We start from the raw sequence: 24,532 nt of genomic DNA, 5'->3' as shown, positions 1-24,532 counted from the left end.
GGAAGCTCTTCACAACATAATAACAAAGAAAATGAAATGCTTTAGACCAATGAAACTATATTTACCAGGATTCTGCTGCCAGTTACAAAAAGAAAATATTAATAATAATGACTACTAATAATGAACTGCTCAAGGCAAAAAATAAATTGTGTTGGGCCCATGTAACTGAAAAGTCTAAGGTAGTGACAGCAGGACGCTGGGCTCACAGTGTGCTGCTGGGACCTAGCTGTCTATCTCTCAGCTTTACCTCCATGTAGGTAGCAAGACAGCTGCCAGCAGCTTCCACCCTATTCCATCTCAGAGTCAATTCTTGAATAGTAACACCAGCCCAAGACCCAGAAATAACTAAAGGAACCAACATTGGGACCAAATGACACTCAATGGCCAGGCCAAGTCACATGATCCCACCTGGACCCCGAAGTGAAGCCTTTTCTAAACACTGAGAGGAAGGCAGAAGGAATTCGAGGTACTGTCACCAGAGGAAGGTACAATGGTTGTTAGATGGGCCCCAACTTCAAATGACCGTGGCATAAGCCTAATAAATTTCTCACGGTACACTATCCACAGGAGAACACTTGGCCACATAAAAGAAGGAGGTGGGGCTGCTATGGGTCAGACTAGTAGGAAACATGTTCCAAAGTGCAAGCAGCCAAGCCATCTCTCTCAGATTTGCAAGACATGTAACCACGTTTTCCATTTCCAGTGTGCGATTCATTCTCACTCGGGGCCAAGCTGGCATTGTATGCTGCTAAATAATTTATTTTGCTGACATGAAGTTAAAAACCAGTCATGTCTGCCTTGCAAAGTACCTCGGAGATCAAAGATTTAGTTCAAGATTCATGCAGCTGACTTCCTTACATATTTAAAAAATTTAGGGTAAATTTAATCTTACTCCATGCCTGATTTATTTATTAAATTTCTACTGCCTAAGAGTAAGAAATTTAATGTTTTTTATGTGCATGAAAGCATGTAGTTTCTACATCCCTCTTTTCTGCTGTCTCCTATGAATGAAATGCCCTCACTTTTACTCTGCTTTTACATTCACATCCTTCATATACAACAATCTAAAAATATTTTATACCAATTTAAAATCTGACAAATCTGATTAAAGAAAACTCACATCCTAAGCCTAATTAATATCAAAATAATTCTTAAGGAGACTGCAACTTAAAAGGAACTCTGATGGTTGATTCTGTGACCAGATTTCTAGAGACGGCATATCTGTTTCTCTGAGAGTTTCCTTTTTAAGGAGCATGGGAAGCTATTATTAACACATAGGAAAAATCTATAGAGAGTAGATTATGTTGGTCATATCAAATCCAATTCCCTTCTGGAGTGAGGCTAATTTAGCTAGGCAATTTTGTAAATTAAGTTAAAACAATTTGATGTTACAGGCTAAAACTTACTCAGTTAAAGATCTAGGTAAACAATAGTTCTCTAAATTTCCATTTATACATCAGCTCTATCAAGGTGACCCCATATATTCCAGCTATCTGACAACCACCTTAAATTGCACACAATTCTATTGCTAAGTCTTTCACCTCAAACAGGGCAGAGCTCCCCAGAGCTGTAACTCAGGTTCACCAGTAGGTGGTCCTCATATCTACATTCTTTGTATGATTGGTCTTCCCTTCACTCTCCATGACTGTCTTAGAGTCCCTACAATAAAAGTCAATACAAATATGTGGATTTGAAGGATAATAATAGCTAAGAAAGCAAAATTGCAATGTAGTGATAAAAATCAGAATGGGTTAACCCCAGAGGCTATTGAAAAACACAAAGAAACTACTACAAACAACCATATGCAAATGTTTAATGAAATACACAACATCTGGATACTGCAGGCTAAAGTCTGCAGAGAACCCAGAAATGCATTCCTTTATAGTCTAGTAGAAGAAGCAAAAGAAACGATATAAGTCAAAGAATAGAAAGCTCTTACGTGATGTCTTAAAAATAAGACATTCACTAATGGGACACTATGTAGAGGACAATAATGGTGCAAATGAAGAGGGAAATCACTACGAGATAAGCTGACCAAGGAAAGTTTGCAGAACACTACCTTTTTTACCCCTGGCTATCCTTTGATGGGTTCCTTCCAATCTCAGTTTAAACATCACCTCCTCAGAGAACCTCCCTGACTCCAGATTAACCTCCCTCCCTTTCACTCCTACAGCAGCCCATTTTTCTCTTTTGCAGACATTTCACAATTGAGACTCCATAATGAATAGTATAATATTTTTTCAAATATCTGATTACTATATTACAAATTCAACAACTAAAGAGATCATGCCCGTGTTCCTAGCACCTAGCAGCGTCAATAAATAATCCAATAAGTAATGTGTGAGTAAATAACTGAATGAACCATCTGAATTTGACTGTAAAATAAAATCCTAAAGTACATCACTACTTCTATGTCTGGGTAAGGCTGTATTTCTGACACATTTGTCATTAAACGAAACTCTAATCTTTCTTCAATTTGAACTCTAGAAGTGTTGGCAATTTTGACAATCTTCAGTAACTTAGAGAGAAGTGAACATAGTAAAACAAGATGATGTCTATATGAAACTCAGAGGAGCATTAAAAAAACTATTTAAGGAATAGGGATTATTAGAGCTTTAAGAATAGATGTTTATTTGCAGGCTTTATTGTGAACATGTTTTGGGATTGATGAAATTAATTTATGAGGAAAGTGATGTTCAGTTAACGTGCAAAGATGTTGAAGTGGCTCTGGGGGTCATTTGTCTTTCCACTATGGTGCTCCATTTAATCTTGACCCATTTGAACCCTTACTAATGACTTTCATACATTTGTACATAAGTGGCATAACAGTGAAGTAACTCTAGAAATAACTCTCTAAATGTACAAGAAAAGCAGAAGTATAAGGATATACAATTCTTTCTTACTGTTTCTCTGCTGGAGTCCCTTATTCCTTGGGTAGTAAACATTGTAGCCTAATATGAAAAGAAGTTCCCAAGGCTGAAAATAGTAGTTCTTTAAAATAGCTTAATGTGTTCTTCAAAACCAGTAATCGGATTAAGCAGCAGTGTCTTCGAAGGAGTTAGCCAGCCTTGAAGCTCAATAAAGAAGTTTGTCTTTCCTGCAAAATGAATCTAAGAGTAAATTTTCATTTCTACAGAGGGGCCTGAGGCTGTCTGTTCCTTTGCTCTCAGACTACAAGTTAAAAACTATAAATGGAAGATCTTAACCATGTTTCTTTTTTTTTATTTTTCCCCTCCACACACTTTTTTTAAAAAATTTTAATATTCTGGCACTTTTTATTGGATCAGTAACAACACCTCTTGCCATGTTACCAATACAATATTATTACTTACTTGCTTACTTACTTACTTATTTACCTTGGTCTTTTTTTTTTCTTGAGGAATGTAGAGCTTTAGCTAAATGATACATGACTTATCTGAAGTTATTTGGCTAAAGTTATAAATTACCATAAATATTTGCTTTGGAAGAATCCATATGAAACTATAACTCTAAGTGGTTTATGAATTTTTTATTCCCACTAATAGCAAATCTCAGATATACACAAGGGAGAAGGTAACCCACTATCTTAATGTTCTGCAAGAGTATCTCTAGAGAGGAAAACGTCATATGCTAAGGTCAAAAGTGAAATGGGCTCAAGTCTTCATGTTTGATTCTAGAGACCTTGGTCAAGACAACAAAAGAATAGTATCTCTTTGTTACCACACTCAACATAAAATATATGAAGAATTTTAGGTTCCTTGAGAACCTGTTTTGAGGTGCTGGTAAATCACACATTTGACATAGTAATTCACAAAGAGTAAAAATATTAAAGTGGATTTGGGTCTCTTAGATGATTTGCTATCTTACTCAGATGAAAAAACCCTCCAAAGATTAGTCCTCTGCCACTGAACAAGCCTGTACTTAAATCATCTCAGATATTTCTAGGAAAGGAGATTCAATAACTTACACGAACAAGAAAACAATATTCACACACAAGAAAGTCTTCCACCCAGACTGTCTCTCAGTGCATTTACATTTGTTACTGAAACTGGGAAATGGAAGCTACAGTGCACTACTCATATTCCAGTGCAGGAAATATCCCATTTAAACAATTAACTTGACAAAGAACAATCCAAATCCCAAAGTTATTTCCATATCATGACCCAGTGGAATATGTTTAGTTGATGCAGCTTCAAGGAGTTCCATATAAGTGCTATTTTTTTTTTTCTGGTCCCTTTTTATTTACAATGTGTTGGATATTAAAAAAAAAAAAATTCTTGATGATGAGTTACCTCTATTTGTAATAAGAGAGAAGAGCTGATTTATGATTTAGGTTGAAATTGTCACAGTTCCTTTTTTCTGACCACCAAGGAGCAATGATTATGTTGGTGACTAGCTGATCTGAATTATGTGAATTCAAAAGCCCATCAAAACTATGAAACCATCCTCCCTAATTAAATACCGTTCTAAAGCTCTGGTACAAAAAGCAAAGGATGAAGGACAGTAATCGTAGAGGAAGTTGGAATAACTACTGTCTCCTTTTGGATTCATGCCACTTTTTTTTTTCTCTAGTTTATTCACTATAGAACTAGCTGGACTTTAGCTGTGTTTTCTTCCCAGACCTACTGGCCAGGAATGAAATCTATATATACAATGAATTCTAACAGTATTTCTTGACATAAAAATAAAAAGAAATAGATGTTACTATATAGAGTTCACTATATTAGAATTATACTTACATTTTTTATCTAAATAAACTTACAGAGCACATTAATCAGCAAACTACTTAAATTGAGCCTGTGTAGGGATTGGGGTAGGAAGAGACAATAATAAGGAGATGAGGCATGGCAGGAAAGAAGGAAAGAATGTTTTGTGGTGTCTCCCTGTTTTAAGTTACTCAATAAACGTATCTCCTAAAAGCTAACCCTCAAGTGTATGTTTCATCCCCAAGTAGACCGATTCTCAGTAGGGTCCATCATGCCTGCTACAATTAGGGATGTCATGAGGCCTTCGTCCTGCACTCCATCCTCCCTGACCCTGCAGATGCCAGGGCTGAGAATGAATCAATGGTAGGAGCCTCTCCATCATCTAAACACATAGTTTGTCTAAGTATTTTCAGTCTCGAGCCACTGAATATGGTAGTCTTTACTACAAATACCACTTATTTGCATCTCCTCCCAAACATGCCCCAAACACAGCATAATCTGAGTAGAAAAGGAGGAAGTTATTTCTTTGTTCCTTTCTTCAACATCAAGAGAATGCCATGCATAACCATCAACCTTTCTTTAGTGTTCCTCAAAAGAATTATGAAACAATTTGATGGGGCCATTGCAAAACAATAGTGAATGCCACCATTTGTACTTGAATCCTAGGAACCCATTAACCTTTGGGGTTTTTTTGTTGGTTTTTTTTCACAGTGGTAATTTTGGGGTGAGGGTAACAACTTCCATGAGTGATTTTACTGATTAATCAAATAATTCAGACAGCATCAAGGGTAAATTCACCTCATCTGAGCTTAACCTTAATATTAAGAATCACATTGGGGCACCTGGGTGGCTCAGTCGGTTAAGCTTCCAACTTCAGCTCAGGTCATAATTTTGCTGTTTGTGGGTTCCAGCACTGCATCAGGCTCTGTGATGACAACTCAGAGATTCTGTGACTCCCTCTCTCCCTGCCCCTCCTTCACTTGTACTCTGTCCCTGTCTTTCAAAAATTAATAAAAGTTAAAAAAAAAAAGAATCACACTGAAAGCCACTTCGATCACAAGGATAGATAGTAAAGAATAAAGTCTGAGAGCCAGCAGCTTACTGCTGGACTAGAGGATCACAACTCTGGCAGAATATTAAAATCATCTGGGGAACTTTTTAAAATGCATATGTTCAAGCCTCATCACAGGCTAATTATAACCAGAAAGTCTGAGATAGCTGTCCCTTGAATGGTATTTTTTCAGACTCAGTCATGATTCTAACACAAGCCAGGGTTGAGAACCCCTGGTCCACTATTATTACCCGCACCCACTTGGATTTTGCTACAATGCTGAGATTTTTTTTTCCAGCAAAGTGAGATACACAGACCACCACAGCAGCAACACTAATGACCACTGCAGAACATGATTTCAGCAATAATGCTGCAGCAACCAGCAATCCCCCAAACCTCAGGGGCTTCAGATAGCAAGCTAGGTAGTTTAAAATGCATGTCTTTTAGATAAAGACTCTTAGACAAAAATGGGATTTTCCCTAACATCATTCTTAGTAAGGGATTCAGGCTGAGGAGGACCCAATATCCATTCACACACAAAACTAAAGCAGGAAAATAATGAATATAGAGAATCCCACAGCTACTTTTAAAGCTTTCCTCCAGGGGCACCTGGGTGTCTCAGTCAGTTAGACAACTGAACCTTGGTTTCAGCTCAGGTCATAATTTCATGGTTTGTGAGATCGAGCCCTGCACTGGGCTCTCTGCTGCCACCACAGAGCCTACTTGGGATTCTCTCTCTCTCTCTGACTCTCTCTGCCCCTCCCCCCCTCTCTTTTTTTTTCTCTCTCTCCTCAAAATAAAATAAGTTAAATTAATTTTTTTTAAAGCCAAAAAGCTTTCCTCTAGTTCAGACTTGCATTTGTGGAGAAGTTAAGTCTCAGTACCACTTACTTCCATAAAGGACAAGAAGTATGACTACAGCACTTGACAAAAGGGAAGGAGGATAGATCCGGAAATCTTTGGTGATCATTGCTGATGTTCACTACTGTAGCCCACCAACTTGCTTCAGCTTTCCATAAGGCCATTCCAACTAAGAAGACATAAGGTTTGAGAAGCCCCTCAGAAATGCATGCAGGCCAAATCTTCTCACAACCAGACATGCAGCCACAGACATTACAGTTTATGAAGGAATTAGGTTCAAAAATAGGCGCATAAGGTAGAAATCGTGTCTAGCAAAAAGCAACTTGGAAAATGAATTTGAAGTTCTCATGCTGACACATTATTGACACAGTAGCTCTCAGTAAGTCCAATATAGCTAGCTTTTCCTTGTGTTCAGAGCAGGTCTCAGTTTCAACTAACCAACAAGTGAAATACTTGATTCTCATTCTGGGGCCAAGTTAAACAGAAATGCATTATCTTTTAACACAAAAATATCACCCAGATAGACAAAATGCTAGAGGCCAATGAGTCAGCAGATAGCAGAATCAAATTACCTATCTCAGGTTTAGTCCAGTATAGATGACCGTTGAAGGAAAAGCGGGCAGAATTTTATATACTCCTTACATTGTTATTCTCTCTATAAAAATTATTGTCACTAAGATTGTTTTACAGTTGAACTAGCATAAACTAAATGCACACATGATGCAATTTCCTTTTGTTTGTATAACACATTACAGGATGTGCTTCTTACTCTTTTCTTCCCATTCAAATTATATTCAATTAATACTACAGTTCTGTAGTATCAGGCATTTGTGCAAAGTTAAACTATGTAAATAAGAGAGTATTATAAAGTCCTAAAATATGTGAAATATCAGAAATAATGTAAATCATCCAAACTTTCTTTTCAACTAGCAAAACTGAATGATTTCTAAGCCTGTGAATTGTAAATTGTATCTATATTATTATCACGTAGTAACAAAACGCAAGGTTTTTCAGGAGCAGTCTCAAAGTCTGCAAGTTTTCTACAATGCTAGGTCAAGAATTTCTCTCACAGACAGGAAACCATCAAAACCCTAGGGGAGAAAGCAGGCAACAAACCCTTTGACCTCCGCTGCAGCAATTTCTTGCTCCACACATCTCCAAAGGGAAGGGAATTAAAAGCAAAAATGAACTCCTGGGACCTCATCAAGATAAAAAATCTTCTGCACTGCAAAGAAAACAATCAACAAAACTAAAAGGCAACCAGAAGAATAGGAAAAGATATTTGCAAATGACATATTGGATAAAGGGTTAGTATCCAAAATCTATAAAGAACTCACCAAACTCCAACCTGAAAAACAAATAATCCAGTGAAGAAATGGGCAGAAGACATGAACAGACACTTTTCCAAAGAAGACATCCAGATGGCAAACAGACACATGGAAAGATTCTCAACATCACTCAGTATCAGGAAAACATTATTTCAAGTTGGCTGAAACTAGAGGAGTGTCCTTAGCGACAAGAGCATTTGTATCAGGAAATAACGGTGGGGAAAATCCTGGCATTTTGAAGTGTGGTGTCGGAAGGGAGACAGCAGCATGAGCAAAGAAAAAGAAGTATGGGAGCTGTGGTGCTCTTTGGCCAACCTTGAGAAGTCAGGATTGTCTACTGGGAAAGTAATGAGATACAAGAATTCTACATTATGCTGTATCTAGATGGTAAGAGGCTTGCCTGCAGGCTAAGGAATATAGGTGTTTCTAGAGACAATGAGGAGTTCCTGAAGGTTTGTGAGCAGGACACAGTGTGCACTATGTACATTTCTAAGAAATTCAATCTGTGATATAGAAGGCAAGAATACTGGTTTTGCTTCTGTATTTAGTCAGCAAATGTCCACTCTGTTTCTATTTTATGACCCACACCATGCTAGGTTAAGTCTTTAAAAACAAACAAACAAGTGTTAATGGAGTTAGAAGGAGTTGGACTTGTTAACTGATAAGATTTCACTTACAAGAAAGAGGAAGGTATTCATGTCAACTCAGAGAGCTAATGGTGTCTCCATTCAGAGAAAGGCAGGATTGTAAGGCAAAGGGCAGAGGTGACAGAACTTATTTTGGACACATCCTATGATGTGCCTGCAGGACATTCTCAGCAGCTGCCTGCTGAGTTACTTAGAACATGGCAGGAAGAGACATACTTGTAGGATGGCTTAAATTGGGGTGTCACATTTTCAGGACAGAAAAAAATGATAGAGAAAAATGTGCAATTATTAAATGCAGAGCCAAAATCATATAAAAAGTGATCTAAAGAAATCCCACATGTCTATAGATATTAATAGTTCAGTACGATAGTTCAATCTAATGCATACATCATAGAACTAATAACCAAAGAAGGATTTCACCTCTTTTGTTCCCTCACATGCCATTTAATGGAAATGCATCTTCTTAAGGAAATGATGGAGGATAAGACAGAAAGAAGGAAGAGAGAGATAAACCAAAATATTCTCCAAATCGGATAATCTCTGATCAGGGTGAGCTGTTAATACAAATCCTTATTTTTTTTTATTCCTCAAAAAAAGGTAAAAGTAATACCTAATATATCATAGACTGCATACTGTAATATTGCACTTATTTCAGTTGATCAAATATTTCTGTCTGCCCGTGTCTGTGTCACTTCTCACTTCTCCCTTTTCACCTTTCAATGCAGAAATAACCAAAAACATAGTAAATAGAAAATAACAGAGCTTTCAATTTTTTTTCCTGCTAGAATAAAGAGCTTCTCTTAGCTGCATGTAATTATAAACACGAAGGCTGTATCAAAAAGAACCTATGTGAGGGTTAGTTTTGCAGACCCCAAGTATTATACAAGGGAGGATCTTCCTGGCTAGGATGGTAGCAAGACACATTAGTATATGCTGCCCTTTATATACAAAAAAACAAAAGTTCTGCTTCACCCCTGGGTGCTTCAGGATGAGTTGGTGGCAGTGGTGGTGGGTGCTACTGAATAATCTAAATGCTCTGGCCTAGGGATCCAGTGTCATAGATGCTACACTTTGACAAGATGGCTCAACAGAGTTAGGGTAGAGTTTGTGTCTGTGAAACAAAGGGGTCAAAAGTGAGATGGTGACATGTATACAACGCACAATAGTAAGTGTTATAATAAAGGGACAGTATGCACACAATGGCTCAGAGAAGAAAAAGGTCATTGCCATTAGTCAGAAAGAGAAAAAGGTTTTATGGAAGAAACAGATGAGCCAAGACTCAGGGAATAGCTGGTGATGGGGGATGCATATGCCCTATTCACTGTGAAAGGAAAGACCCGCCTTGGCAGGAATTATATTAGAAAATCACAGGGCATTAGGGGATAAAGCTGTAAGGGCCAGTATGCCAGATGAAGGTGAATGGAACTATTAACTAGAGGTAAAAGGGGGAAAAGTTAAAAATCCTGGTAGCATGATAACATATTAGCCTCTGTGTTTGGAGAACATTAATCCAATATCTTCCACTCCAGAACTGATTAGAAAAGGATATATCAGGAGAGTGGAGAACAATCTAGCAGCTGCTGCTAGAGTGGTGGCAATAGAAATAAAAAGGTAATTTGAAGAAATTCTCAGCATAACTTGATTAACTGGACTTGGGAGGTGAATGAGGGAACGGAGTCAAGGCCAGCTACAGAAACGCAAGCTCAGATAACCAGACAAATGATGCAGCCAATGAAAGGGGTGGGAAATTCATTTTTATTGAAATCTGCTTAAAATGACATATTTAGGAAAGATGCCATGGAATCTTGTTTTGCATGGCCAGCTAGGCTAGTGGCCAAAAAGGACTCAACAAAGAGCAAAGAAATTAGATAAGATTCTTTCTATTACTATTGCCAAGTCACATATACGTATCTTGATTTCTATGGCAGTATGGGTTGTATTATTTCCTTTTTTTTTTTTTTTTTTTTTTTTGCCCATTTTGGCAGTCATCTCTGTTATGCCACACAAAGTCAGATTGGTTTATTCATCAAATTACTCTGTTACAGACATGGACACAATGGAGGCTTCATCAGTTTGGTTCCTCATCTTATTTTTTTCAAAAGCTCTGTCCACACATTGAAGCATCAAATAACAACCTTCCCAGTGATGCACTGTGCTACAAAAAAGGAAAAATGTGTCTCAATACAAAGTCTGATCTTTACCACAACAAAAGCAGAGAACATTACATTATCTAAACGAAAAGAACATTTATTTCAGATCCTGTGTACCACAAGTGCCTGAATAAAAGCCAAACACACAAAAAAAGTATGAAAAATATATATTACATACATATAATACACACACACACATATGTATATACATATATATATACATGTAATGAGTTAAAAAATATCATATTTGAGGAGAAATGGGATGGAATCAAATTAAAGTTTTAGGGTTTCAAGTGAAGGAAAAAAAAAGCCTCTGATTGTCTTTCACTACTACAGGATACACTCTAATTGAATTATGCTCTTTTTCTTCCTTCAGCTCCTCAGTGTCTGGGTTCTGCCTCTTTCTCTTCCTCCTCCCCTCCTGGCTTAGCATTTTCTGTCGTTCAGTGACCCAGGCTTATTTTCCTTCTATTCAAGCCCAACTCCTCAAAATCTCACATTCCACTCATTAGAGTGATGGGCACTTCATTCTCTCAGAGCCCTGTGTCTCTGGGTGTGATCCACAGACCACCCACATCAGCACCCCCTTTAGCGTAGGTAAAAGGCGGAGGCCAAAGTGCAGTCCAAGTCAAAGTGAGTCGGACTTCTCACCCCTTCCTGCATGTCTCACTCTCTGGACTTCCTCCACGTCTCAAAGTCCTCTTTTATTTTTCTACTATCTTGAATCAGCTTGTACAAAAATTGGATAAAAGCAAAGTATGTCCTGATACAAGCCCTGCCATCGGGGACGCACCTACCTGAGGCCCTGTGTTCAGCTATGGCAAGTATTTTATTTACTCAATCACTAAATTAAGCAACTATTCTACTCAGCTATGTCTTTAATAGTTAAACTCAAGACTTCTTCAGCTGCAAGTGGAGTCATAGCTTTTTCTGAACAAGAAGTATCCACCGTAGCAGAGCTCTCTGATTTTAAGAAGGCGAAGATGACTTATAGCCCAATTGGGGCAACTGTATCAAGAAGATAAGTGAACAGAGATGACAGTTAATATGTATTGAGTATCAACTCTATACAAAGAACCACTAAATGGTCTGTAGGATACATGTAAGCTAAGTATCCTGTACTTAATTTGGGAAAATAATCCCAACATATGAGCAATTAAAAGCAGATTTTGGCTTAAAACAGAATATTTGACACATGACGGTACAAAATATTCTGGCCAATTCAAGAACTGCAGGTTCAGAAATGCCGAGATATCAGCAAAGGTTTACAGAGAAGATGAGATTTGAACTAAGAGTAATAGGAAGAACAGGAGAGGGACAGGTTTGTCAAGGTGAGGAAAGCAGATGATGGACAAAAAGGCAGAGACGGCAAACCAAAAACCATATTTAAACATGAATACACTGGAGTAGAAATTCCAATCAGCGAAAATGTAGGAGAAAGGCTGAAAAATAAAGGAAGAGAAATAACATAGGGTACTGATTGCCTATGGCTCCGGGTGAGGAGGGGGGGACTACTAACAGAAAAGGAGTTTCTTCGGGAGGGAATGACAAAAACTTTAAAATTAGAATATGATTGGACAACTTTGTGAATATACTAAAACCCAGTGAACTGAATATTTTAAATGGGTATTTGTAATGGTATATGAATTCTATCTCAATAAAGCTGTTAATAAAAGAGACGGAAGATGGCTTGACAATCATCGTCACTAAAAGGTCTTCACAATTATCTCTTATATAGGTATTCCAAAATCTAACAAACATCTCTGTATATACCCAAAAAATACATGACTGTTGTTATCCCTTTCACACTTTGCCCAGGCAATCTCCACAGAGTACAGCCTTCCTCTCTTCTCTCATGTTCTTATTTACTTGAAGGTATAACACACTTAGTATTCATCACGGCTCTGGGAAGAGTAAATGATATTAGTTACATCCGATTTCCTCTATGAAAGAAATGACACTGAGTTCACAATGTATCTGAATCTCAAGAGGCTGCTGTCTTTTGTCCACAGAAATTTCCCATCAAGTTAAAAACACTTGTCCCTAAACCCATCCATTCTGTTGATACACGAACGGCTTAAAGTAGCTAGTTATTGATGGATTTCAGGATGGATCCAATATATTCCATCTAGCTCTATCCCTTACATTATAAAGAATAAAAATGGCACAATAAAAATAGCTTAACTACACTGTTATTATTACTGACATGTGCTGAACACTTTCTACAGACACTCGTTAAATCCCCACCACAATGCCATGATGCAGGTTTAATGATCCCCATCATGTAGATGAAAAAGCTGAGGCTCAGGAAAGTGTAGTAATTTTCCCCATCGCTAGGAGGTAGTGAAATCAATGTTCAAGCAGGTCTATCTGACGCAAGCCTAGCAAGAAATGTTCCAAAGGGAGAATGAGCAGAGTTGTAGGTAAGTACAAACAGCACCTGAAGTTGGAAAAGAAGAAAGTTTTATATTTGAATCATTTCTTAAAAGTCTTTGGATGCTTTCAAGTCTGAATGTGTACCTCTAATTGCCTTCTCATCCATGAGCCTATTCTCATGATCATATTCTGCATAAATGCTGCAGTTTTATCTTGGAAGCATGCAAACATCTTTCACATTCATCTTCATTTTTAAAGTTTCTTGAATGTCTAGATATAATGAATTTTATGTTAGTATTCCCTTGTCTACACACTAACTAAAATTGTGATGTGATTTAGGAATAAAAGTATAAATACGAGTAACTTAGCATTTTTTTACATGTTTATTTATTTTTGAGACAGAGAGAGAAAGAGACAGAGCATGAGTGGGGGAGGGGCAGAGAGAGAGGGAGACACAGAACCCGAGCAGCTCCAGGCTCTGAGCTGTCAGCACAGAGCCCAAAATAGGGCCCAAACCCATAAACCGTGAGATCATGACCTGAACCAAAGTCAGACGCTCAACTGACTGAGCCACCCAGGTGCCCCATGACTTAGCATTTTTATAGAATGAAATGGTAGAAATTTTAAGATAGGCTAAAATGATTACAGTTTAACATGTACCCAGAAGAAAAGGGAAATTATATGCTAACATACTAAAATGAATTAGGTATGCCAAATTTCTTTTTGATACACTACATTTATTTCTCAAGTTAATGCTGACCAATAATCTATTTTTATTCAAGATAAATAAGCCCTAATTCATATACAACTGTTGTCTATCTTTGTCTACAGAAGGTGCTAAGATTCCTACATCTTGCCAGACAAGTAAAAATTATGTGGGTCCACATATTCATTTGGTAATAATTTGTTTATGCAATGATAAAGCAGTGAAGTTACCCATGTTTAAGTGTAAAACAATGGAAGATATAAATTTAGTTTTACTCGAAATGAGAGAGTGTTCCACTGTTCTGCACAATCCATTAACTACTATACCTAAACAAAGTCTTTATAATGTTATGTTTCTCATTTCATGAATTTTTATAGCTAATGTGTTTTCAGCCAAGAATAATGTGGCGATTAGAAGAGAATTCAATAAGAATATGTGGCAGTGCAGGAAGTATAGAAGTTAATGAATTCTTCAGTGACTAGAAAACAATTATCGATCACCGATGTTTGGAAAGCTTTAAATCAATGTTTACTACAAAACATTTTCTGAAAAAAAAAAATCAGGAGGAAGTAGATTAAAGGTTTGAAACCAATAAAATACAGTAGCCTCCCTTATCCGTGCTTTCGCTTTCTACAATTCCAGTTCCCCAAGGTCAACCTCAGTTCAGAAGCAGATGATCCTTCTTCTGATATAAGGTCAGAAGGTCAGTAGTAGCCTAACACTACGTCACAGTGCCACCCGTGTCATTCACCTCATTTCATCTCATTCCATAAGCATTTTATCATCTCACATCATCACAAGAAGAGGAAGAAAATAGGACATAAGATACTTTGAGAGAGTGACCACATTCACATAATTTTTATTATAGTATATTGTCATAATGGTTATTATTTATTAATTATTGTTAGTCTCTTACTATGCTAATTTATAAATTAGAGTTTATCATAGGCATGTATGAATATGAAGAAACATACTATATAACGTTCAGCACTATCTGTGGTTTCAGGCATCCACAGGGTCTTGGAATATATCCCCTGAGGATAAGAGGGGGACTACTGGATTGATTTTTCTAATTTTGTACGCTAATTTGTGGATTTTAGACTAATGCTTTTTGCATGAACATGGCTTGTAGGGAAAAGCTACTTGACAAACTGTCTGAATTTCCGAGTTGATGTAACTGCAAAGAGGGAGAAATTAATACACTTGTAGCTTGGGAACCTCAGTTAATAGCACAACCTAAATAGCTATGGATTTGGAAGATCTATATAGTTTCACACTTGTTTCTTATTTACTTGCCACTTTAGATCAGAAAAGATTAGAAATTGGTTAAAATTTTCAATTAGGTTCACTATCAATTAGGTCAATACAATTCAGCATTAGAATATGAAAAGAGTAAGACACTTCATTTCTGTGATAATGCTGAAGGATGGGAGGGTCAGAGTGGAGAGAGAGAGAAAGAAAGAAAGAAAGAGAATGAGAGAAAGACTGATTACAGAAATGAGAATAATATAATTAAAATCTGTCAATTATACAAAATCCAGTTAAAGTCTTAACTAACTAATAATTTTCTATGACAGCTAGTAGTAGTAATTATCTACTAGTGAGTACATACATCTGAGTTTACCTTTTATTTTCTGAGTCAACCAACTCGAGAATGTATTTAAAAAATAACAAAATACTCAAATGTTCAACCAAAAAACAATAGATCATCTATAAATGGAGTGGTTATCCCCTGAATAACATCTGATACTAAGATATTCCCTGAGTAACAGAAACTAGAATGACATATATCAATCACTTTTCCCTTCTTTTAACCATTCTCAGTGCTACTAATGCTGAATCTACAGGGTCAGCCCTACAGCCTCCGGTGCCCTGCAAATGTCTCCGTGACATTACCACCCCCTGGTGGTTTGAATGAGAAACTCCTGCTCCCCTTTGCTTCCTTACAACCTTATTTCTCCCCAGCTATATAAACTCACAGTGTATTTTCACTGTTTCCATATCTTCCTGCCTGACCCAAGGAATCAGTTTTCAGATTTATTAACATATCCAACTCTCCATGTTTCCGCTTCTATATCTCTTCCAACTTTTAGTTACTTCCTTTAGGAAAACAATTTTCTCTCTCCTTACCCTTCTTTCTATCTCATTCTTTGATCTCCATAATTAGTTAAAAATGGATTAAGAGTTTAGGATTCAGGTAAATCATCACTAATAACTATTATTTCTAATGACAGTACTTTAGAAAATTATACCAGAGGCATAAATGAGATGTAACTATATCAACAAAAAGGAAAGTCACAAATGTAATTGAAAATATCAGGACCAGCAGTATCTACATTAAGTGCAATTTTTAAAAATGTTAGACTCTGTAAATCTACATTAAATGTAATTGAAAAAATGTTGGGACTATTAGTGTCTACATTAAATAATTTGATAGGTGTCCAAAATATCATCTGAAATCTCCACAAATGTTTTCCCCATCTTTTAAAACCCTTTAACTAAATATTCCTATATATTACAAGTGTTATACATTAAAAGCTAGTCCCTAGTTTAATTTTGTTGATTTTTTTTTTGGGCAACAAAACATTCTACTTTTTTCATTATTAACCTGGAACATTTTATAGACTATACTATAGATAATACAGATTTTATTGGCTAGTGTTTGACTAAACACTCTTTGTGACACTTCCTAGAGAGAAAAGTTCCCCATGTTTTATATCACTGAGGATCACACAGATGTGGAGAACATGTCTCCCTCCTACAGAACAGAGCAGAGCTACAAGGGCTATGTTTGCTGAGAACAGACACTTGCAGCATAAAAGAAAGACCAGGTAAGGACAATTAATATAATTAGCATTTAATCTGATCATGACCCCTAAGACCATGACGAGAGGCAGCCTCATAAAGAGAAAAGAACACTAGTTTGGAACCAGATGAACTCAGGCTTTGATTGGCAATCTACCATCTACCTATTTAACCTTGACGAAATTGCTAGGTTTTCTGAGCAATGATTTTCCTCATCTGCAAAATGCAGCTAGTAAGGCTTATATTCTAGGGCTGTACTAATGTACACATATATGTATGCACACAGACATATACATATACACATGCATATACATTCACACACATATATTTCCCTCCAACCCCCTAGTCACCGATTTTATCATTACGTCCTTGTGCATGCTGGCTTTACTCTCTCAGGCTTGTTGCATGAAGCTCTAACAATACTGGCAGGCAGATCTGATCTTGTATCTTTATGGCTTCATGACAGAAGGGAAAATAGGGCTTCCTCTAACTAGAAAAATCAGAACAATTTCTGGAAAACCCTTTTACTGGCTTACATTGAGTTAAATGGCCGTCATAAGACAGATCACTCTGCCCTGGGGGGTGTAGTACTATATTGAACCAACATGAGCAGGGGCAAAAGGCCTCAGCCAAAAGAGGCTGGGCAGGCATCCTAAGCAGATACAGAGGCTGCACTATACAAACACCATGTCCACATCTTGGATTCTTCACTCTCCAGAGTTAATTTTTTTAAGTCCCTAATCATGTTTCATGCCTCAAATATCTTATAATAATACCTCAACCATCTTATTTTTCTAGCTGGGTACCACTTCCAGATTCACCTTTCTACCACTGTCCTTTCACATTACTTCTCAGCTCAAGAACAAACATTGGTTTTGTGTGTCCTGTCATAAAAGATCTAATCTCTGCCACTTAGCTTTGAAGTACCTCAATGCCTGGACCTCCCTTGTCCAGCCAACCTTATCTGCATCTATTCCTTAAGCTGAGCCATTCTTCTTGGATACTTAACATTCCCTGTCTCATCACAATCATTTTTCCCCCAGGTCTCCCATTATGTTAAGCTCATTAGTTAAAATGGTCTACTCTCCCATTTCCAAATTCCAATCATCCACGACAAACTAATGTTCTAATGTTGTCCTATTTTTTATAGGCAACTCATACTGACCCCACCCATTCTTGAATTCTTATAGCACTCAGGTAGAATCGATTATATAATAATTTCCTATTTCCTATTTGTTTTGCTATCTCTACACTTCAGCTGTAAGTGCTGGAGAGCACAGGCACATCACAGAGCCATCTTCCTCCCAGACATCTTCCTTAGGGACATTGTCCTCAGAATGCCAGGCATAATGGGCCCTCAACAACAAACACTTGATTTTCGTGCTATTTGCAAACAGAAAGCTTGGATATCCTACAAAGTTAACCCTAAGATAAAAACACACAGAATTGTTCTTTGATTAAACTCATCCATCTCATTTCTCTGTAGCTGTCATGAAAATGTTATGTTTCCAATTCAACATGTAAGTCCAGTTCTGCTACTGGATAAAGGTCATCTTCAGATGCCCTTCACATGACATAGAGGGAGTCAGAAACTGGAAATCTGCACATTTACAACCAGAACTCTCCCACAGGGGTGACCTGTTGCTTTTGTTCACAAAAAGTCAGCGGTCTGTCATTGTGAACTCTAGTGACCACTTTTCTGAAAACATCTGAACACCTTACAGGGTGTTCAGTAAGGTCTTCAGATGGGATACTCCCGAATCCTAAGTAGCCAATTCATCCTTAACATCAAGCTGATAAGAAAAACACCACTGCTTCATGTCTTAACTGAACCACTGTCAGTGGTTGCTATTTTCAGGAGTGCTGAAAACTTTCCAAAGGAGTGGCTTCTTAAGGTGTCCTTTCTTTTTCTTTTTTAATTCATGAATTCACAGAACCTAAAATGTCCTAAAACTTAGATTTACAAATCTGGCATTCTTTTGATTATTACTATTAAACATTTATTTAGTTTTGAGAGAGAGAGCACACTAGCCCAAGAGGGGCAGGGAGGGAGGGAGACAGAGGATTCAAAGCAGGATTTGTGCTGACAGCAGAGATCCTACTTGGGGCTCAAACTCACAGACTGTGAGATCATGACCTGAGCCAAAGTCAGACACTTAACCAACTGAGCCACCTGGGCACTCCACAAATCTGGCATTCTAAAGCAAATAGATCACACCAATGGCTTTATAGAAAAACAAACTATACATACTGCAGTTCTATGGTTCTATTTATGTAGAAAATTGCAGAAATGGGAAGTCATAGCAGGAAGGAATCAGGAAAGCGAACAACTGCTGATTTGGAGCTATAAGTGTTTCAAAACTAAATTGAAAAAACCAAAGCAACCATATGTTTTATAAACTTAAATGATTAATGTTTACTAAATCTTCTGATAGGACACTATTTTTGGCAGAGCATTAATTTATAAGAAAACAGAATAAACGGGCAATCCAGCACATTTCATAAAGGATAACTACATTTCCCAGTTATCCATCTGGGTCCTTTTCATTTCAGTGGTTTAATTAAAACTCAATGGTATTATCAATCTGTTACATTTTTCATGTTGATGGTTATTACATTTACAGTACAGCAGGAGTACAAATTAAAGTGAGAACATGATAAATCTCATTTCCAAATTTCATTTCTGTTTCTCTAGTAACTAATACTCTGGTAATATTTTTTAGCTCACTCATGTTTATAGAACAATTTTCATGATTTTTTCTGATTACAATAAAGGATAAAAAAGATAAGTGTGATTTTTTCAATAGCTTATTTTTCTTTTTGCATGCATTACACTTTATGACTCTTCTATCAACCTACTCTGTAAATATATTTGAGTTGGGCTCCTCAAAATCTGTAATAAACTTGTTTTTATTTATTTCTTTTAAAAAATATTTGTCTTTTATCTGAATGAAACTTTAATTACTAGACTTCCTCAAATTAAAATAAGAAGCATATATTCAATGATGAACCCTGGGGATTTAATTTATATGGAAAACATGGTTATTTTCTGTCCAATCAGTAACAAAAGAAATGGGTACCTTTTTCATATCAAGAATGTCTCCTCAGGGGCACCTGGGTGGCTCAGTCGGTTGGGCGTCCGACTTTGGTTCAGTTCATGATCTCACAGTTGATGAGTTTGAGACCAGCGTCGGGGTCTGTGCTGACAGTTCGGAGCCTGGAGCCTGCTTCGGATTCTGTGTCTCCCTCTGTCTCTGCCCCTCCCCTGTTCATGCCCTGTCTCTCTCTCTCCAAAAAATAAATAAAAACATAATTTTTTTAAAAGAATGCCTCTTCAAACCCAGATTATTAAATATATATTCTTTGGGGTATGCCAGGGATATAGTCACAAAATCTTGTTAACAGAGGATTATAAATCAGTTTATAATAATGCCAAAAAGTAGGATGTAGCAGGTTATACTGAAAAAAAAAATGCTATTCAAATGCTTTCAAAATATTAAAAACTATACAACTATAAGCAATGTACTGAAAAATCAAATCGAGGCTGACTTCCAGAAGAAAAAACATGTACAAAACTCCTCTCTTCTTCTCCCTCCCAGTCACCTGGCCTGGAGAGGATTCCCGTGATAAGAATGGATATAATCCAATGTGTCTTGACAGACAATTAGAAGAGCTTTAACTTGGTGACTCCTTAAGAAAAAGAAACAATTACATTGAAATAACTGGTGTCAAAAATTGATCTGGAAAATCTCTACTCCTGTCAACATTCTTGCATTTCTAAGCACTGGTTGTCCCCTATCAGTGTCTGCCAACAGTCAGTCCTGACTATTTACACTCTTAGTTCTTTGACCCAAGGTGGACTTGCATCCCTAGAGGCAAAATTTACTATGATCAAGTCAACCTTTCTCAGAAAGAAACACCTGTTCCTCAGAAATGCTAATGAAATGCCCTACAGTTTGACAAACTTAAGCTCTTTGCTACTTACACAGCTAAATTTATCTGTTCAACACTTTGAACAAGGGCTTCATCTCTGAAGCCAATTATTTAATAAGGATCCCTCAACATTATCTAAATGTCAAAGATATATGTTCTAGTTGGATAGCAGTAGAAGAAAATCCTCTTGTTAGTATTCCAGAAGTCAATTTGCCTGAAACTCAAACCATGTATTGGCAGCATAACAATGAGAAGACAACTCCCCCAGAAGGGAGGATACCTGAGTGCCCAGTGGAGGAACGCCTATTCTAACCAAGTGTCTAGGTGTGTAAGGTGATGATGATCAGGACAGAGCTCACAGAGCCGGGGGTGTTTCTGCTGTTCTTAAAAGATTAAAACAAGCTAATTATGTAGAGAACAGAGAAAAAGTCAGAAAAAAAAGTCACAAAGTCAGAAGGGGGAGGAGGAAGGGAGAGAGAGAATAAGGGGAAGAAGAAGAAGGGCAGATGAGAGGGAGAGGGGAAAAAAACTAGTAAGAGAAATTCACTTTGCTGGAAGGACAAATAGTCCAATATTGCTCAAAATTGTATGTGATGGCTTATTTCCATATCTTAGCTGTTGTAAATAATGTTGCAACCCAAGTGTCCATCAACAGATGAATGGATAAAGACACAATCAAGTATTACTAAGCCATAAAAAGAATGAAATCTTACCATCTGTAACAACATGGGTGGATATATAGGGTAATGCCAACTGAAATTAGTCAGCCAGAGAAAGACAAATACCATATGATTTCACTAATATTTGGAACTTAAGGAATGAGGTAAATAAACAAAGAAAAAAAGAGACAAACAAGCAAACGAAAAAAGACTCTTAAATCCAGAGAACAAATGTGTAGCTACAGGGAGGGAGGGAGGTAAGGGCATGGGTGAAATAGATAAAGGAGATTAAGAGCATATTTATCTTGATGAGCACTGAGAAATGGATAAAATTGTTGAATCATTATATTGTACACTTGAAACTAATACAGCACAGTATATTAATGATACTTCAATTTTAAAAATTATTAAAAATATATGGGATAGATGACAGACTATAAAGCCGAGGCAGAAGACAAATCACAAAGAATCTTTCTGGTCTACAAAGGAATTCAGATTTTATCCTTTTATCCTAAAACTGGTAGAATATTTTAAGCAGCAAAGTTTCAGAAGCAGTTTTGTTTGTGTTTTATAATGATAACTTGGAACCAGTTCGAAAGTTGGGGATAAAGGAGATCATTTAAGAACAATAGGATAGCAATGCATTTGAGAAACAAGGAGAAAAGTAGGAACATTTAAGACAGAGATAAGGGAAAGGGAATTAGGGAGTGGTGGGCTGGGATAAGGACATTTTTATTAACACAAAAAGTATGGCCAAGAAGATCTCACAGAAATTCATAGAAATGGACCTAAAAGGTTCTCAGCAAGCTGCTGCTGAGCACCAGTTTGGACCAAATGAGTTTGAAGTGATTTTGTAGCATCCAGGGAGATCTGCAGGCCATAAGCATGTCTGGATTTCAGAATAAATTTGGAAATGTATATGTATATCTCCCATGTATATATTTTGAACCAAAAATGAATATTAAAAATGTACCTATGATTCTGAGTAGAAGAGCTCAGACAAAGTACAGGGAGACTAGAGCTAAAGGCCGATGCTTGAGGAATAAAGACTAAAAGGCAAGTGAAGGAAATGAGCTTATCAAAAAGAAAAAAGAAATGGCCAGAGATGTAGGATGAAAATGAAAAATGAAAAAAAAAAAATATTTTCAAGAGAGAAAACAATTTCCAGGAAGAAAGTACTCCAAATGCCTCAGAGATATCTAGGAAGGTCAAGATCAACACATATGTGTGTGATAACCTTTACAATTCCAACTATTTAAGGGAGATATTATCATTATTATTGTTGTTTTTGTCTTTATTTTAAATCAAGAAAATAAAGGCTCACAAGGTTTATGTAGCTGGTTTATGTAAACTGACAAGTGAGTGGTAGAGGAGAATTTAGAAATACCTTCAGTGAATAAAGGTAAACAAGGTTGAAGAGAAAAGCATGTTTTAAGAGATGTAGAGAAAGGGACAGGGAAACAGAGCCAATATAAGAGGAGAGAAGGACTACTTATTGGAAAGGAAGTGAACCAAGAGAAATTATCAGGGAAGTTCAAGGGAAGAGATGAGACCAAAACAGTAGGAGGGACCTACCTGCCTCAGACATGGGAGGAAGGAAGGAATAACATGTACACAAGCAAATGCAGCACTAAGGAGACTGTGAAAGTGGAGAGATATTTTGCCTAATTTTTCTTGTTGTAGTTTGCTTGTTTGTTTTCATGGTAAAGTTGATCAAAAGCTATTTGCAGAAAGAAATGAGACTTGAGAGTTGTAGAAGAAACACAATATTCTACCTAGCATTCCTAAATTATTTTACACTCTTACATTTTTAAAGGAGTAATGTCATATTCCTTTCCTTCACCAGCAATATCAACACAATATGTGTGTTGTTTAGGAGGGAGGGGAAATCAAGCCAACTGTGTCACTAAATTTAAACAAATGTGCAGATGGTTAAGGAGATTGAAACAGCAATCAAAAACTCCTAAAAAATAAAAGCCCAGGACAAGATGGCTCCCCTGGAGAATTCAACTAAGCAGTTAAAGAAGTAACACCAATCCTCCTCAAATTCTTCCAAAGAATTGATGTGGAGAGAACATTTCAAAACTCATTCTATGAGGCCACTATTACTCTGATACCAAAACCAGACAAAGACACGATAAGAAAACAATAGATCAGTATACTTGATGAACAGTGATGCAAAAATCCACAACAAAATACTAGTAAGCCTAATTCAATGGCACATTAAAAGGATTATACACCATGACCAACTGGAATTTATATGCGGAATGCAAGGATGTTTCAACATACAAAAATCAATCAATGCAATACTCTATACAAGCAAGATAAACATAAAAAACCCCTGATCATCTCAAATGATACAGAAAATACATGTGACAAAATTCAACATCCTTTCATGATAAAAATACTCAGAAAACTAGGAATAAAAGGAAACTATATCAACATAATAAAATCCATATCACAGTTAACATCATACTCAATGGTAAAAAAATGAAAACTCTCTCTAAGATTAGGAGTAAGGCAACGATGCCCACCCTCATCACTGTTATTTGGAAGTCATTTTTTTTTCCTTACCTAATTTTTATGGCTTCCAAATTGGAAAAGAAGTGAAATTATCTCTTTTAAGAGATGACATGATCTTATATGCACAGAACTCAAAAGATTCCACCGGGGCGGGATAGGAGGGGACTGTTACAACTAATAAACAATTTCAGCAGAGTTTCAGGATACAAAATCAACATACAAAATTCAGTTGTGTTTCTGTACATTAACAATGAGCAATCCAAAAAGGGAATTAAGAATATAATTTACTATAGGGCATGAAAATGATAAAAAGCTTAGGAATACGCTTAAACAAGGAGGTGAAAGACTCATACACTGAAAAGTACAAAACAGCACTCAAAGAAATGGGATATCCCATATCAAAGATATCCCATACCCATGGGGTGGGAGACTTAATACTGTTAAAATGTCCATGCTACCCAAAGCAATCTACAGATTCAAAGAAATTCCTGTCAAAAACCTAATAACATTCTTTTGCAGAAATATAAAAATTATCTAAAATTCATAAGGAATCGCAAAGGACCCCGAATAGACAATGCCAGGACTACACAATGGGGAAAGACTACATAATCAACAAACGGTGCTGGGAAAATTGGATACAAAATGAAGTTGGACCCTTATCTTAAACATACACAAAAATTAATCCAAAGTGGGTTAAAGACCTAAACATAAGCACTAGAGCTATAAACCTCCTAGAAGAAAACATACAGGAAAGCTTCAGGACACTGTATTGTACAATGATTTATTAGACATGACATCAAGAAAACAG

General features: G+C 36.8%; 1 protein-coding gene across 8 annotated transcripts in view; it reads right to left on the bottom strand.

Moving 5' to 3' along the window:
• The window catches only part of THSD7B (thrombospondin type 1 domain containing 7B), a 1,583,202-nt gene that overhangs the window by 678,302 nt on the left and 880,368 nt on the right, over nt 1-24,532 (bottom strand). The window lies entirely within an intron of this gene.

The sequence above is a fragment of the Felis catus genome, chromosome C1 (genome assembly GCF_018350175.1).
Source record: "Felis catus isolate Fca126 chromosome C1, F.catus_Fca126_mat1.0, whole genome shotgun sequence".
NCBI classification, from domain to species: domain Eukaryota; kingdom Metazoa; phylum Chordata; class Mammalia; order Carnivora; family Felidae; genus Felis; species Felis catus.
Note: the sequence above shows the minus strand (reverse complement) of the source record. Positions and strands in the feature narration are given on the sequence as shown.